We start from the raw sequence: 17,093 nt of genomic DNA on the forward strand, positions 1-17,093 counted from the left end.
AAACAGACCTAAGGAAATGAGTAAAAAGCAAGTATAATGTGGGAAACTGAAGGGGAGGAAGCTATACAAACACGGAGTTTTAGGATGGAGTAATTATTGCTCAGCATTGTGATCTAGACTAATTAAATAGATCCTAGTCTCTCTGTGCGGTTATCTGGGTATCAAGCTGGTTAAGGAGTAACCGCTGGTTGATTTATTAAAATAATAAATCGACATTAAATACTAGTGATCAACAATACCCCTTTGTCCACACATCTTTACTGGCAAATGTTCATTGTAATGAGTCATTGGTCTGTTTCCAGGCCTCTGGCTTCTGCTTCGCTATCTATTTTGGATCCTCACGGGGACTCCTCTCAGATATCCTGTTGTTGCCCTGTGTTGTGGAGAACCTATAGCTTTAGACCTGTAGGTCTGAACCCTTCACACACTCCAGCAGTTCATAGATGGGGTAGATATTGGTGTGGGCCAACTCAAAAGTCCTGAATCTGGAACTGGATGGTAGCTGAGTTGGTCAGCCTGCCAGCTCTCCCACATCCACACCACTGGGGCAAGCTCTCTAGCACTGCTGGGTCATCCAAAGCCACAGCCAGCAAGGGGCAGAGCAAGCTCTACCTCTCTTATGCCCTTGGGGCCAGCTCCTCAGCACCCACAACAGCAGGGCCAGCTCAATTGTTCTGCCCAGGCAAGGTACAGGTCTCATTCTCCCAAGTGCTGCAGCAGGCAAGGGGCAGGAACAGCTCTCCTGCTCTCACACCCTGGTGCTGGCTCACCTGCAACCCTTGGAAGGAGAGATACACGTGTTTTTTGTTTAGATCACAAGTGAGGAATAAGAAAAAGACTTGTGAGAGAGCAGGTGATGTTTATCCCCTTAGAAGTCAAACCATGGTGTGGGGGAGATTGGTTGTTAACCAGCTGAAAAACATCCTTGAACAAATTCTGAGAGGAGATATAAATGTGAGCCAAAAAAAACAGGAGGCGGGGCCTTTGGAGACTTGGGATAGTTTTGGCTGTTCATTTGCTCCACTTCGAGATGTTCCTAGAGAGAACCGCTCGAGGAAAGGCTCTGGGGCTCCAGGCTCTGGCTGAGGTTCCAGGTTCCAGTTGCTCCAGGTTCCAGCAGAAGAAATCCTGCTGATTATGCCAGGAGAATCGTTCCTCAGAACTAATATCCTTATGGTTTCATTATTGTATTCTTTAATCTCCTTTTCTTCTTGTTTGGGTTAGTCAGGTTGTAAGTGAGGTACACTCTGTTAGTGAATTCATAATAAAGTGTAACTGTTAAGAAATTTGAGTTTACAGGTGGTGCCCAACATAGGGCTCAAACCCATGACCCTAGGATTAAGAGTCCCATGCTCAGGCCGGGCGTGGTGGCGCACGCCTTTAATCCCAGCACTCGGGAGGCAGAGGCAGGCGGATTGCTGTGAGTTCGAGGCCAACCTGGTCTACAAAGTGAGTCCAGGACAGTCAAGGCTACACAGAGAAACCCTGTCTCGAAAAACAAAACAAAAAAAAAGAGTCCCATGCTCTACCGACTGAGCTAGCCAGGCCCTCCCACGCTTCCCAACCAGGGCCAGGTAGCTCTATTATGCTACCCAAGAAAGATACAGGGCCTGCTCTCCGGAGTGCCACAGCAGGTGAGGGGCAGGGACAGCTCTCCTGATCTCATGGTCCTGGGGCCAGATCTCCTAATGTTGGCAAAGGAAGGTCATCTCTCCCTTGCCCATGCCACTACAAGACAGACAAAAGTGACAAGGCTAGCTCTCCTGTGCTCATGCCCTCGGGGCCAGCTCACTTGCAACCCCTACAACCAGGGTCTGTTCTCCCCAGTGCTACAGCTGGTGAGGGGTAGGGCCAACTCTACTACTCTCAACTTTTGGAGCCAGCTCTCCCATTATGTTCAGGCAAGGGGTGGGGCCAGCTCTGAGGGAAGCTGAGCTTGAGTCTGGTATCTTAGACACTTGGCCAGTTGTGAGTTTGAGGCCAGCCTGGTCTATAGAGCTAGGTTTAGGACAGCCAGGGCTGTCCTAACCCTGTCTCAAAAACAAAAAGAAAAAACAAACAAATAAATACATAAATAAATATAAAAACGAGGGTAAGAAAATGGCAACAGGCACTCCTAAAAATGTCCACCATCATTTGTTGGAGATATATCTTAAAAATCACAGTAATGTGATTACTATGTACACACCAGAGTGGCTAAAATAAAACATACACAGCTAAGTGTTGGCAAGGATGTAGGATTTTCCATATTGTTGGTGAGAGTGCAAAATAATACCACCACACTGGAAGAGACTTTCATAATAGTCCAAAGCTAAAAAAAAATAACCACACATCCATGTGGATAATACATAGTGGTATATCCCTGGGGGCAGTACTATTCATAAATGAAAAGAAATAAACTGAATATACCACATTTTTAATTTAATTTATTTTTATTTTTTTATTTTGAGACATAGTCTCATGTAGCCCAGACTGGCCTCGCACTCTCTATGTACTTGAGGTGGGCCTTGGACTTTTAGTCCTTCTGCCTCCACCTTTGGGTGTTAGAATTACAGTGTGCACCGCCACGCCTGGTTTTATGAAGTACTGAAGCAGGTTGGACCCAGGGCTTTGTGTATGTGCAAGTGCTCTGCTGACTGAGCTACATCCCAGCCACCCCAATGGTTTTTGGACAAAGACAAAAAACCAATAGAATACAGAAAGGCTAGGCTTCTCAGAGTAATGCTGGAGCAACTGGACACACGACCGGGGTTATGGACGATTGTGAGATACTATGTGGTACTGTGTGGGTACTGCTGCTGAGCCATTTCTCCAGCCTCTATGAAAAACCTAGATATCATCAGAATTGAAAAGTTCTGCTCTGCAGGAGGACACTATTAAGACAGTTAAAAAGAAGAGATAAGACACAGAATGAGAAGACATTTGTAAGCCCCATATATGACAAAGGTCTGGTGTCTAGGTTGCTGTCGGTCAGCTTTTCCCAGGTCCCGAGGCTCCATTGCTTCCGAGCAGAACACCTTGACTGGGAGCATTCTGTGGAGTAAAGAGGCTCACTTCACCACAGAAAGAGGCAGTCAGGGAGCAATGGAGCCAGGGCCATCCAGTGACCTACTTTCTCCACTCACACTCACCTCCTCATAGCCCTGCAGTCATGAACTCTTGCAAGGGGTCGGGGTGGGGGGTGAGGGGTGAGGGGGGAGGGGGGTGAGGGGGGATTGGAAGAGCATTAGTTGTTCTCCTGTGACCTTTTCACAAAGAACCGTGAGGAACCAAACCTTCAACATAGGAGACTTTAGAAACATTTCCTACCCAAATCGAACAAGATTATGCAAAGAATTCTCAAGTGTCAACAGTTTAAAAGAATTCATTTTTAAGATAGACATTTGACCAGATACAGGATAAGGAGGACAAATGATACATGAAAATATGTTTAACCTCATTAGCCAACAGAAAACACAAAGTACAACCACTAGGAGCTATTACTACCTGGCAGATGGCTAAATAAAAAAAAAATACTGATAGCACCAACTAGAGAGAAACTGGACCACTCACACTGCGGGTTATAATGGTGCCGCTCTGGTTACTCCAGGCAGGAGCAGGTACTTTTACCACAGGACCCACCAACCAGACTCTTGGGCACTGTATTTGTTTTGGCTCACAGTTTTAGGGACACAGTCCACCATGGTGGCTAGGACAGCACTGTGCGCAGCCACAGGAGCCTGCAGTGGCAGCCCCTCACATAAAGGTGGTTTAGGAACAGAATGGGCAGGAACCAAAAGTGGCCATCGCCTTCAAGGCCCACTCCCAGCAACCCACTTCTGCTCACGAGGCCACAGTCCCAGAGAGTTCATAGCCTCACTAGCTGTGGGCAAGTTGCTCAGACGCTTGTGTCCGTAGGAAGCATTCATGTTCACATTCAAATCCCTGCAGATATGTATCTTAAAGAAGCAAATCCTATATGTGCTGGCTGGTTTTGTTGTCAACTTGACACAAGCTAGGTTCATCAGAGAGGAAGGGGCCTCCATGAGATCCAGTTGGAGGGCATTTTCTCAACTAGTGATCCATGGGGGAGGGCCCAATGTTGCAGGATATTTGAGCCCATTATGAACCCTGATTTAAAAAAAACAAAACAACACAACAACAACAACAAAAACTGTGTTTCTTGGGCTGGAGAGATGGTTCAGAGGTTAAGAGCACCATCTGCCCTTCGAGAGGTCCTGAGTTCATTTCCCAGCAACCACATGGTGGCTCATAACCATCCACAGCGTGACCTGATGCCCTCTTCTGGCCTGCAGGTGTACATGCAGGCAGAGCACCATATAAGTAATAATAAATAAATACATCTTTTTAAAAAAATTGTTTCTTGTTTGGTGTGGTTCAGCCCCAGCACACACTTTTAATCCAAGAGCTTTCTGTACAAGGGATTTAATAAAGTTAATCCTAGGTCAAAAGGCTGAGCAAAAAACAGCTGACAGGGATTAGGTAGAAAGGAGAGACTTTGAGGAAAGAGTACTTAAGACAGCATGGAGAAGAAGAAGGGTTTTGGCTTTTAGCTTTTTCCTCCTGGATTGTCGGATGAGCTGACAGGCCTTTTCCTCCGGGGCCATCAGCAGAGCTAGCTAGCTTTCAGCTTTGAGATTTTGGCTTTTTCCTTCTGGGACATCAGCTAAGTAGAAAGGTCAGTTGGGTGCTTTCTCTGCCTCTCTGAGCTACTAGGTTTTCACCTGAGCATCTGGATCCTGGGTCTTTATTGGTAAAATTGAACATTTGGGGTTTTCTTTCATTACAACAACAGCTCAGCCCATGTTGGATAGGGCCATTCCTAGGCTGGTAGTCCTGGGTTCTATAAGCAAGGTGAGCAAGCCAGGGGAAGCAGCACCTTCCATGGCCTCTGCGTCAGTTCCTGCCTCCAGGTTCCTGCCCTGTTTGAGTTCCTGTCCACACTTCCTTTGGTGATGAACAGCAAAGTGGAAGCTTAAGGTGAATAAACCCTTTCCTCCCCACCTTGCTTTTTGGTCATGGTGTTTCATCACAGCAATAGAAACCTTGACTAAGACACCAGAGTCGCATGGGAAAACAACACGCAAGCATTCATAGCAGTTTTGTTTGTAATTGCCAAGTTGGGAACAAGCCATGGCCATGTGGCCAGCGACACCAGTGAACAAGCCATGTCTACCTGTGTGTGCAGTGACACAGGTGACTCTCCAGAGAGCTGCAAAGGGAGCAAGCCATTCCCCCAAAGGATGCCATTCACAGAGCAGTCTTCAAATGCTAAGACGGAAATGAAGCAGAGCTTGCTGTCTGGGAGGGGTTACAGAGAAAGGATAAGGGTAGGTGGGAAATGGGCTAGCCAAGAGGGAAAGACTGGGGGATGATGGGAGTGACTCAGTCATGACTGCACCAATGTCGCTGCTGGGGGCTGGGTGGAAGGTGTGCGGGATCTCTCTGACTATTGCGCTAAGTGAGAAAGGTCAGACGGGGCCCTGTGAGTCAGCGCACACCTGTGTTCCTGTGATTTGGAGGGCAGAGACACAAGGACTGTGGACTTGAAGCGAGCTCACCATGCAGGGAGACCCTGTCTGAAAACAAACAACAAAACCACCAAAAAATAAAAGAAAGAGAGAAGAAAAAGATGAAAGAAAAAGAGAAAAGTGAGGCAGAAGATAATACATAACACATGATTTAATTTATGTGGAGTTCTAGCTCTATTGAAAAAAAAAAAACAAGAGCAGTTGGGCATGGAGGCCCAGGAAAAATGCCAGCCTTGGGAGGAGTTAGGAGAATCCACAAGTCCAAATCTGTCTACACCATGAGCTCCAAGTTGGCCTGAGCTACAGAATGAGACCTGTCTCAAAAAGACAAAACAAGCCGGTGGTGGTGGCGGCACACGCCTTTAATCCCAGCATTCGGGAGGCAGAGGCAGGCAGATCGCTGGGAGTTCAAGGCCAGCCTGGTCTATAAAGTCAGTCCAGGAAAGCCAAGGCTACACGAAGAAATCCTATCTTGAAAAAAACAAAACAAAAACAACAACAACAAAGCCAAAAAAAAAATCAAAAACCCAACAAAAAACCAAAACTAAGACAAAGGGGTTGGAGAGATGCCTTGGTAGGTAAGAGCAGTGGTTGCTCTTTCTGAGGACCAGGGTTTGGATCCCAGCACCCACATGTTGTACACACCTACGTTAATACGTACATGTACCATACACACACATGCAACCCAACATGTATGTACCGACATAAGTCCCAGGCCTGGAGAGAAAGATCACAGGGTGAAAACAGTCGCCATTAAGGTCTGACAACCAGAGTTTGATCCCTGGATCCCTGGAAGAAGAGACTGGACTGCACAGAGTTGACCTCTGACTTACATCATGTGTACTCCCATATACACATCATACCTACATACATACATACATGCATACATACATACATACAGGAATGATCAAGTTTAAAACGGTTTTTGGGGTGGAGTGGCGCTGGCTTTTAATCCCACCCTGCCCTTAGTTGGGAGGCAGAGGCAAGTGGATCTCTGTGGGTTCGAGACCTGCCCTGGTCTACAAAGCAAGTGCCTGGACAGTCAGACCTATTACAAAGAGAAATCTTGTCATGGGAAAAAAAATTTTTAATCCCAGGTAAGAGATGCTTCTATTTTATAAACTTCTACTTATTGACAGCCAAACAAGTGTGAAGTCCACAGCTCTGGACTAGTGTGACGACCTAACGTTGTGGGAGGCCGGCCCCCTTTACCTCAAGCCTCCGCTTTTCCGCATGCTGCCTTGGACCAGGTGGCCAACCAGCATCTGTCCTATTCTGCCAGGTAGAAGGGGAAAAGACAAACAAAGCGCATGCCCGCCTGCTGAGGATGACCTCCCAGAGACCTCCGAAGCTATGTCTTATATGGTGCACTCAGACGGACAGGAGGGTGAGAAATGCAGCCTTTATTCCAGAGAGCCAAGTGCACAGAGCCTATCAGCGTCTATTAATACACAAGGGAAGGAGGAAATCTCTTGGAAGAACTTGCCGACTCATCCACAGGCCATACTTGCTTTTGCTTCTTAATCAGGCCCCATGTTTCTATTTTTTCATTAATTTGAACCAGAAATATGACTTTTCTTTTTTTTAAAAATCCTCATTCATTTACTCACATTTATCCAGTAATTATAAAATATTTTTCAAGAAACTGGGGTAAGTGCTAAATTATTAAGACAAAGACGCAATGTGGATGAAACAAAAATGCCTTATGAATGATTTAAAACCTTATTGATCTGAAATTTTGAAAGTACATCTTTTGAAAATTTTCTAAGCCAATGCTCTATGCAGTGGGATTAACTCTTAGCTTGAAAGAAAACTGGCTTTTCAGAGGTTAGGAGGCAGAGGTGGGAAAGGCCACTTTAAGATCAAGGACAGCCATTCTGTGCCACATAGTGAGACTTTCTCAAAATGAAAATAAATAAACATAGGCTTTACATTATATATAACCCTTTATCTGTATTTTTAAAGAAATATACTGGAAGACAACATTTGAATATTTACATCCTCTTACATTTATCATTTCAGTCTACCCCCTGAATCAGGTAAATACTGGGGAGGGGGGGCGGGGAGAGACAATGTCCAATTTACTATCAGTGTTCACACACAATTGGATTATTCAGGTCTTATTTCTTTTTTAAGTTCTGATCTCATTTTAAGCCTGAACAAATTCAGTCTATGGTCCTTTCCAAAGAAACAAAAATAAAAGTTTCACTTTAAAAAAATTGTTTTGCAGCAGGGCTGTTAGCCTAGGCTGGCCTTGAACTCCCTGTGTGAGGAGGATAGCCTTGAACTTCTGTCTTCCTTCCAAATCCCAGAGTGAGCCACCATACTCAATTTCACAGATTTTCTTTCTTTCTGTCTTTCTTTCTGGTTTTGTTTTGTTTGAGACAGGGTTTCTCTGTGTAGCTTTGGATGTCCTGGAAGTTACTCTGTAGCCCAGGCTGCCTCCTAACTCACAGGGATGCACCTACCTTTGCCTACTGAGTGCTGGGATTAAAGGCGTAAACCACCACTGCCTGGCTCAGATTTTCTTAATAAGATGCACTTCTCAACCTGGTGCAGTGGTCCGGTGATCCTAGCATTCCACTGTGGATACAATCCAGGGCCTTGCACGTTCTAGGCCAAGCACTCCACCATTAAATTTCCTCTCCAACCCTTCGCTTTTTCTTTCATCCCTCCTACCTCAGCACCTGAAATACTTGGTACTTATAAACAACTATTCAATAAACATTTAAGAACAAATGAAAGAGCCGGGCGTGGTGGCGCACGCCTTTAATCCCAGCACTCAGGAGGCAGAAGGCAGGCGGATCTCTGTGAGCTCAAGGCCAGCCTGGTCTACAAAGTGAGTCCAGGACAGTCAAGGCTACACAGAGAAACCCTGTCTCGAAAAAAGAAAAAAGAATAAATGAAAGAATGAATCCTTTGACATCCAAATACAAATACAATAAATCATGGTAGCAGTGGAAATGATACTGACATTCCAAAGTCCCTTGGTCCTGATGCTAGTTACGTTCTTTGAGCAGAGTCTACAAAGAACAGAAAGGTGTGGCAGCCAAGGTCTTCTCACGCCGGCTGATTTCCACTCTGCCCATACAGCAGGCGCTGGACCTGGACTTGCTCCTCCCCTTGTTCTCAGCCATTTCTTCTCCCTGTCCTGACTCGCCTTGCTCCAATAAGACAGTCAAGTCTTCTTTGTCTGTGGCTGAGAGTTTCCTTCATACAGCTTGTTGCTCCTAGGGTCCTCCACTGTCCCTGCGCTTCTCGGCTCTACAGCAGCCACCTGTCTTCATTTGTCTCAAGCCTGTGTAGAACCAGGTGGGATAGAGCAGCCATAAAAGAAAGGTGACTTCTTGCCAACAGCGTAGGTTGGCCTTTTAGCAATAGTGGAGCCCCTTGCTGTGTCTTTGCTTCCATTGGTCACTCACCAGTGAGCAAATCTTCCTACAGGTTTTTAATGCTCCGAGGATGAAGCCTCCCAATAGTATTAGCCTGACTAAAAAAACAAAACAAAGCAAAAAATCAATGTTCAACAACTAAGTGAGGCATGAATTGTGTGAAAGTGAGTCACGGAGAGGAAAAAGCCACATCTGAGTTGCCCGGAATAGCCATCTCGTGTCCTATATAATAGGCTTTGTTTATATTTCCTATCTGGGTGCTGAAATATTGAAATAGCTCAGGAATTTTGAGGAATCTATGGCTATGAAGGAATGGGAACTTCTCCTCAAAAGAACTTCAAGTTGAGGGAAACTGCCCTGAGGAACACAGGGAAGGACTGTGGAAACTGCTCTCAGGCCTGGGGAAACTTCCTGTCAAGTTCCAGGAAAACTGCCAGGAATTCACTGCACTGCTGCTCAGTTCCTTCCCAAACTCCTGTTTTGCTAGAAAGGGGAAAAAGAAAACATTTTTTTTCTGCTGTGTGGTGTTTGTGTTTGTGTGTGTGTGTGTGTGTGTGTGTGTGTGTGTGTGTGTGTATGTGTGTGTGTATGAATGCATGCATGCATTATATATTTAAATATTTAATATCCCAAACATCCCCTTTGCTGATCCTTGGGTACTCAGACTGGACCATAGGCTGTGGAATCAGTCTTCTGACTTCTCTCTGGGGCTGTCTTTTGAATTGTGAACTGTAGCCTGCCTCGAGGGTTCAACAGTCAGGGGGGTGCTTGTATTTCCACACCCCCTCCAACACACACACCGACTCCTTCCTCCTTTTCCTTCTTTGCTATTTTTGTTTGTGTTTGAGAAAGGATTTCTCTGTGTAGCCTTGGCTGTCTTGGACTCACTCTGTACACCAGGCTGGCCTCAAACTCACATCCATCTGCCGGCCTCTGCCTCCCTCCTGAGTGCTGGTATTACAGGGATGCGCCACTGTGCCCAGCTTCTTTGCATTTTCTGCATGGATAAGTACCTCTCCATAGAAATGCTTCCTGAATTCAGACAGATATCTGCTCTCACAAGCCAATGTCTTCCTTTCAGACCGGAAGAAACAGACAAAACCTGACCGTATGGCTGTGGCTCTAGCTTGGTTGGAAAAGTGTTTGCCTGAATTTATACAAAGTCAAGGGTCAGTCCCCACTCAGAGTAAACCAGGATGGTGGCCTATTACAGAGATGAAGGCATGGGGATTCCGAATTCTGGGTCATACTATACTGCACCGTGACTTTCCAGTCAGCTTAGGATACATGAGACCTCAATTCTTTTTCCTTTCTTTTTTTCTTTGACATGGGAGTTGGAGGTTCTCATGCCTCTGAGTTCTGGGATTAAAGTCATTTCCTACCATGTGTGTTGGATGCCCTACCTCAAAGACACACACACACACACACACACACACACACACACACAGAGAGAGAGAGAGAGAGAGAGAGAGAGAGAGAGAGAGAGAGAGAGAGAGAGAGAGAGAGGAGAGAACTTCAAACCCATTTAGGGAATCAGCATTTATAGACCCCAGGCCTGGAAGACAGCTGGCTGTACATTGGGGTGAACAGAGCCCAGAACACAGAGCCACAGATAAGGCTAAGAGCAGAGGGAACAGAGCTCCGAAAGCATTCCAGCTTGCACTTTCCCACTTACCAGAGCTGACTGAAGAAGCACAGATAGCCTCTACTTCTTGGCAACATAAATTCCCCTCGTTGAAAACAAGTGGGCAATTGGCATCAGGAAGGCTCTTGTAATGGAGGCCACTCAGGAGGTGACAAATGGAAGCAGCTGCTGGACGCCAGGGTTGAGTAGGTCAGTTGGTTTCTAAGATGACAGTCAAGACAGGAAAGGGAACCCCACCATCTGGAAGTCACTTCCCCTTGGACGGCGAGGAGGCGAACAATCACTAGCAATTCTAGAGTACAAGGAACTGACTGTCTGAAGACCCAAGGAAGAGCGTGTGATACTCACTATGGAATAAGTGGAGAATTGTAGGCTGGGGATTTAGCTCAGCAGCAAGCGGTTACCTAGCAAGGGCAAGGCCCTGGGTTCGGCTCCCACCTTGGGGGTGGGGGCATGAGGAGTTTTAGAAAGCATCTGTGTTCTCAAAAGGATGCAAGAGACACACTCTATTAACCAAGTGCCCCCGGAACTAAGAACCTACAGAAATAACAGGTGTGGTGGCCTATACCTGTAACTGCAGTTCTCAAAAGGCAGAGAGGTAGGAGACCTGGGAGTTCAGGGCCAACCTAGGCTATAAATGAGCTTACTAATTAATTAATGGGAACATGGATATTATTTCATTCTGCTGAGATGCAGAGCCTAGTAAAAGGGAGTTGAGTCAGCATGTACCCTTAAAGGATACTGTGACCCTGACCTGCTGCTTTCCTGGTTTCACAGCTAAGTGTGAACATGTCTCCTCTGCCAGGCCCAAAGCAACAGCCAACTGCTGATGGATGATGAAACCTTTGAAATTGTGAATAAACTCAATGACCCCTCCCTTTCTCAGGTATTGTGCCATAGTTAAAATGAACAATCCCATTGTGTGTGTGTGTGCATGTGTGTGTGTACAGTGGATATGTGTGTGTGTGTGTGCACACGTGCGTGCGTACGTGCGTGCGTGCGTGCGTGTGTTGATCAACGAACACCGGGTATGTTCCTGAGTGGCTCTCTTGTGTAACAGTTTCTTACTAGAGTGAAAAATTCCATCTGGCAGGGAAGCTCCTTAAGCCAGAAGGTTAACAACTCAAAATAGCTCAGGAACTCCCTGAAACTGACCAGATTTACTGCGACCCTCTCCCCCCAAGAGTAAACAATAAATCTGCAAAGACAACAGACCATCCTGAAAAGCAGCAGTGAGGCTGTCTGGAAGAGGTTTAGATGAAGGTCCCTTTTCAACCCACTGACCTGCCTGCAGGCTGCGCAGTGTTCTCCAGGTTTCTGTGGGAGGGTGGGCGGGCTTTGGGGAGTCATTGCTGTTGTAGGAAGTCAGCCCTCACCCATAATTCCTTTAAGTAATCCCTGTAGAACTCATCGCTTTGGTGGTATCCCTACTTTGGTCTGTCATAGGTTCCGAATCTGGGGTGAGCAGATGTGTGTCGGATCTCCCCTGGAAAAGTCTGTCGTAACACTCTCCATCTAACTTTTTAGGAACATTTTTTAATTTATTCTTTGAAATGTTCATACACTTGAGTTCCTCTAGTGCTTCCCCTTTATCTCAACTTCATAGCCTCCTGTTTTTGTTGTTATTGTTAATCCCACTGAGCAGGAATAAGTCCACTACCACAAATTTTGAGCCAAATTTGGAGCAAGCTTTATTAAATACTGGGTAGGAAAATGGACACTGATCAGGTCCATAGCTGGGATTAGTCACGTGCTTATAAAGGCAGAACCTCAAAGGCTAGATACTTCCTGCCTTTGTCCAATCAGAGGCAAGCATATATCCTGCTATGCCTGCCTACCCACTTCCTGCCTGCCTGCGTGTGGTGGAGAACATCTTGTGCAGTTGGGGCAACCAACCTTGTTTACAGAAGTGAAAACATGTGGCCTGTTATCTTACACGAACAATAGCCCCCAGCATTCCAAGAAGTTACCTGTCCTTGGGCAAGTAAGGCTTAGAAGCTTATCTGTCCTTAGGCAAGTGGGCCTTACAGGTTAGAGGCATTTTTGTTTTACAGATCTCTTAAGCACAGTAATTAAAACTTTAAAGCATAACTTTAGCCTTCACATTATTAATAACCTCCTGGCTCTAACCAAGCGCTGCCCATATGGTTATACACTAGGACACGGGCAACCTATCAAGGGCCATGGCCTTAAAGGAACATGACTCTTCCTTTTTAGCAGCCATCAACTACCCATAAACAGCTCCTCTACCAAGGGTGAGGCGTCAGGAGTTCCTGCCTCAGCCATGCTGTTATTTTGACTGGCAAGTGACCACGCTGCTATGAATAGGTGGATGTGTGCAATAGCCATCACGTCCAGAAGACAGAACTTCACAGCTCTCGTCACCATGCTCCACCTCACGGTCTTCCCTCACGCACAGTAAACACATTTACTTATCCTTGGCGCTCTGACCAGTTCAAGTCTGAATTAACCACGACCCACTGCAAAGAGACACTTGTCTAAGCGAAGCTGAGAGCAGCGCAGACGGACAGCACAGGGACCTGAGATCCCAGAGGTGCTCACCTCTGCCTTGTTGTTCAAGGGAGGTATTTCACTGGACCTGGATGGTCAGTAAGCTCCAAGGAGGAGGGTATTTCACTGGACCCGGATGGTCGGTAAGCTCCGAGGAGTCTTTTCTTGCTCTCCCCAGTGTGCTGGTCCAGCAAAAAGGGACCAGAACTCAGTGGTACTTCATAAACGGAGTTATCTCTCCAACCCTTAACATAACCTTTTTTTTTTTGAAGATTTCTTTATTTATTATGTATACAATATCCTGCCTGCAAGCCAGAAGAGGACACCAGATCTCATTACAGATGGTTGTGAGCCACCATGTGGTTGCTGGGAATTGAACTCATGACCTCTGGAAGAGCAGTCGGTGCTCTTAACCTCTGAGCCATCTCTCCAGCTCCCAACATAACCTTTTAAAACATTATTTTTAAAATCACCAACCAAGCCAGGCATGGCAGTGCACACCTTTAATCCCAGCACTCGGGAGGCAGGGGCAGGCAGCTCGCTGTGAGTTTGAGGCCAGCCTGGTCTTCAAAGGGAGTCCAGGACAGCCAGGGCTACACAGAGAAACCCTGTCTTGGAAGAAAAAAAAAAGTGAAATAAAATTACCAGCTAAGACATCATGAACACGCAAAGGGCTTGGAGTTAATTTGGTTTTCTTGGCTTTTTGTTTTAAGCACAGATGGGGATTTAACCATGGATGTGCATGCCCACTGCACTTCTAGGGCTCTTACTCACTGAACCATCTCTCCAGCCCCCCTCCCCTCTCCAGCCCTCTTGTTTTAAATCAATGTACAGAAAAGCAATTATTTACCCAAAGTTTCAAAGAACATAAGGCTGGAGCCTGGGATGTAGGATAGAACATGTTCAGAATGAGTGAAACATTCAGAAAAGAAAGGCCAAAGCAACAGGCAAAAGCCTGAAGTTGGTATCAGTAGTAAAGCAAACATGTGGTGTGAGCACTGAAGCAGTATGTGTTGAGGGAATACTGCTGTTCTGAGGTCAGGCTAAAGGTTAAGGGATTGCTGACCTCATCAAAGTTGCTGCACTCCCCTCTTTGAGACAAGAGTCTCATTATTTAGCCCTGATTGTCCTAAAAATTCACTTTGTATCCCTGGTGGACCTCAAATTCACAAAGAGCTGCCTGCCTCTGCCTCCTGAATCCCAGGATTAAAGGTGTGTGCCACTATGTCTGGCTATTTAGTTCCCCCCTTCTCTCGCCTCTGCTTTTTTCATACAGGATTTCATCTAGCTGGGCATGACCTTGACCTTGTCCTCTTTTCTCTACCTCCTGAGCGATGAACATGGACATGTTGTCACAACCAGCGTAATGTGGTTCCGGGTCAGATCCAGTCCTTTGGGAGTAAGCAAACACTCCAGCAGCTGAGCCCATGCTCAATTTCAGGACCTTTCATTTCAGGAACCCCCGCTCCTCAAATGCCTTGGTCTGCTCTTTGGTTGGTAGATTTGGGGTCCAACTATGATCCTAGCAGGGAAGACTCAAGGTTCCAGCCCACAAGGAGAGGGCATCACTTTGTGTCCCGCTAGCTGGCAGCTGGTCAGTGGCACGCCTGGCTCCAAGAGACGAGCCAGTGGGACCCAACCCCCAGCAACTGGAGAAGCTCGTTTAGCGAATTGCTCGTCTCTTCTATTCTCACCTGCTCCAGCATGGATCCCTGGAGTCTACAGCACTATCTGTAGCCCTCTGCTCTTTCCCCAACACTGTGATAATCTCATGGGACTGGGGATTAGTGTGTCCAGTTTAGTACCCTGAAGAACGCACTTCTGGATGACAAAGCAAGATTGGCCCCTTCCAACTGCAAAGCCCTGCGCATCATGCTTCGCTCGATTAAAATGATGCCGAGGTGAGACTGTAGCCTGCTGGAATTGTTTACAACACCGAAAGATCGCCCTTGACTTGCCTTTCCAATTGGAATGACAGATTTATGCTAATTTACTTGAGCTCTTTCTCACTTCACCGTTTACCATAACCCTGAAGAGATCTGAATAGTCTTGGGACAGGAATAGAATGCACAAAATACTAGATCGATCGATCGATCTATCTATCTATCATCTCTCGTGTTGAGCTGGCACGCATGTTCATGTCTGAACTGTAAACCTACCATTTTTAACAGTTTCACTTCATTTCTGTTAGTTTTTGAACACTGGGGACATCTATTACCTGTAGCATCCCCCACTGTAACAGGCGGCATGGGAAAGATGCTAAAAATACACACGCGCCTATGTGCATGGGCGCTCCCTCCTCAGCCCCAGAGAACGCCTTTATTGCTGACATTTTATTACTGTGGCTCTCAAGGTACAGATGAGACAATCTACGGATGAAGTAAGACCTGGGTAGAGAAGAAAATAAAACACACCGGTCACAGTCTTCAGTAACTTCCCCAGCGTTCAGATCCATCTGTTATTGTTTTTGCTACATGAGATTTCTTATTCTTTAAAATCCTTTTCACTCGGGCCTTCCACGGCAAATCTAACTCTGGCCCCTTGCAGCCTTGCTACACCTTTATTAGGCAAGGATGCTGCTTTGCGTTGTAAAAGCTAAACGCGCCTACTGATTTATTAATACACAAGCAAAGAAACCTTGCTAGTTAACGCACGAGGCAAAAGCCCACATTAGCTGTTTCCCAAAGCCAAGTCTGCAATTTATGCAGAAAAAAAAAATCTTTTAACTTTCCCTGAGGTGTATATTCCATATAGACATGTATTACAGACATTAACAGCCATTTCCATTTTACAAAAGATTTAACCTAGTATCTTGTCAAATTTCTAACGCCTACTACAAAACTGGAAACCTAAAAGCTTTTGAAATATTAGTCATTTTAAGTGAGTCACTCCCTGAAAGAAAGTAAGTTGACTTCAGTATCTTGGAAATAAAACCTCCATTAATTTGCTCATCTGCTTAGCACGTTATGAATCCGATGATGTAGAAACTCGGGGAAGGGGGATGACACTGAACTGAACTGGTCACAGGCAATTCTCGGTCTAGCTGTCTATCTGTCATTCAGGCAAATTACAATTTGTAGGATAAGCATGTGGTTCAGACAATGTATCCAACATACTGATAAAGCAGAGTTAAGCAAAGAATAGCTTGAAATGGAATCTTCCAGAGAGCTTTGGGCTGAATTCCTAAGGTTCTTTTTTCAGCCTTGCTTAGTGTAGGCCTCCAGCAGATGCTCAGTAAAGATGTCTTAGCTCAGAGGCACACATTTAAAGGGGGAAAGGGCAGATAGATACTTCACACTGAGACTGCCATCTCCTTCAACTTCCGTCAACTGGGTGGAGACTTTGCGGGTTCGGGCACCTGCAATTTCCGCCCTTTTCCTTCCCCCTCTTCCGGGCCTTACGAACCCCCACTCCTCCTCCAGCTAGCAGCCCCAGGAACTCTCCTAAACCTTGCTCCAGAGACCTTTATAAAAGGGTCATGCCCTTCCAATGCGTTAACCAGGAACGTTGTCGCCCAAAGTAAGCCTTACAGAGAGTGACAGTGTAGCCCACGGAGAACGGCTCGGTGTGTTCCAGCCCGTTTCCCGCCTCGCCCCAGGTCTGGCTTCCACGACCACGTACAACCCGCTAACCCAAGCCTTTCCCAGCTCCTCCCGGCGCCCACCCATTGTTTCCGGCGGCTGTCACAGTGAGGACGCCGAGCTCGCGCCTGGGAAGGGCAGGGCATCTTTCAGCCGCGCGCCTTTCCAAGCCTTAAAAGGGCTAAGGGCCGCTTCCTGCAGCCAGCAGGTAACGCGGGCGGCGGGAGGGAGCGGCCACGCCCCGCGACGGGGATGGCGGAGCCGCTGCCCGGTTCCCCGGGTCTGATCACAATGGCCTGGCAAGAGAGCCGCCGTCACCCTGCCCTGCAGCCAGCCGCCATTACCGGCGCAGAGAGAGGGCGGCAAGGAGGGAGGGGGTGGGTTGGATGGGTGGGGGATGATGCAAAGGTCCCGGATGTGCCCGCCAGTGGAG

General features: G+C 46.6%; 1 long non-coding RNA gene across 1 annotated transcript; it reads right to left on the bottom strand.

Annotated features, from left to right (window-relative positions):
* Nucleotides 1-15,361: 15,361 nt before the first annotated feature.
* Nucleotides 15,362-16,867, bottom strand: LOC311609749. The gene is made up of 2 exons (XR_014783484.1): nt 16,610-16,867; nt 15,362-15,466 (listed from the first exon to the last, which is right to left on the bottom strand). It is a non-coding gene; the product is annotated as an uncharacterized lncRNA (long non-coding RNA).
* Between the last annotated feature and the right edge of the window lie 226 nt (nt 16,868-17,093).

The sequence above is a fragment of the Acomys minous genome, assembly GCF_964271855.1.
Source record: "Acomys minous genome assembly, chromosome: 12".
NCBI classification, from domain to species: Eukaryota; Metazoa; Chordata; class Mammalia; order Rodentia; family Muridae; genus Acomys; species Acomys minous.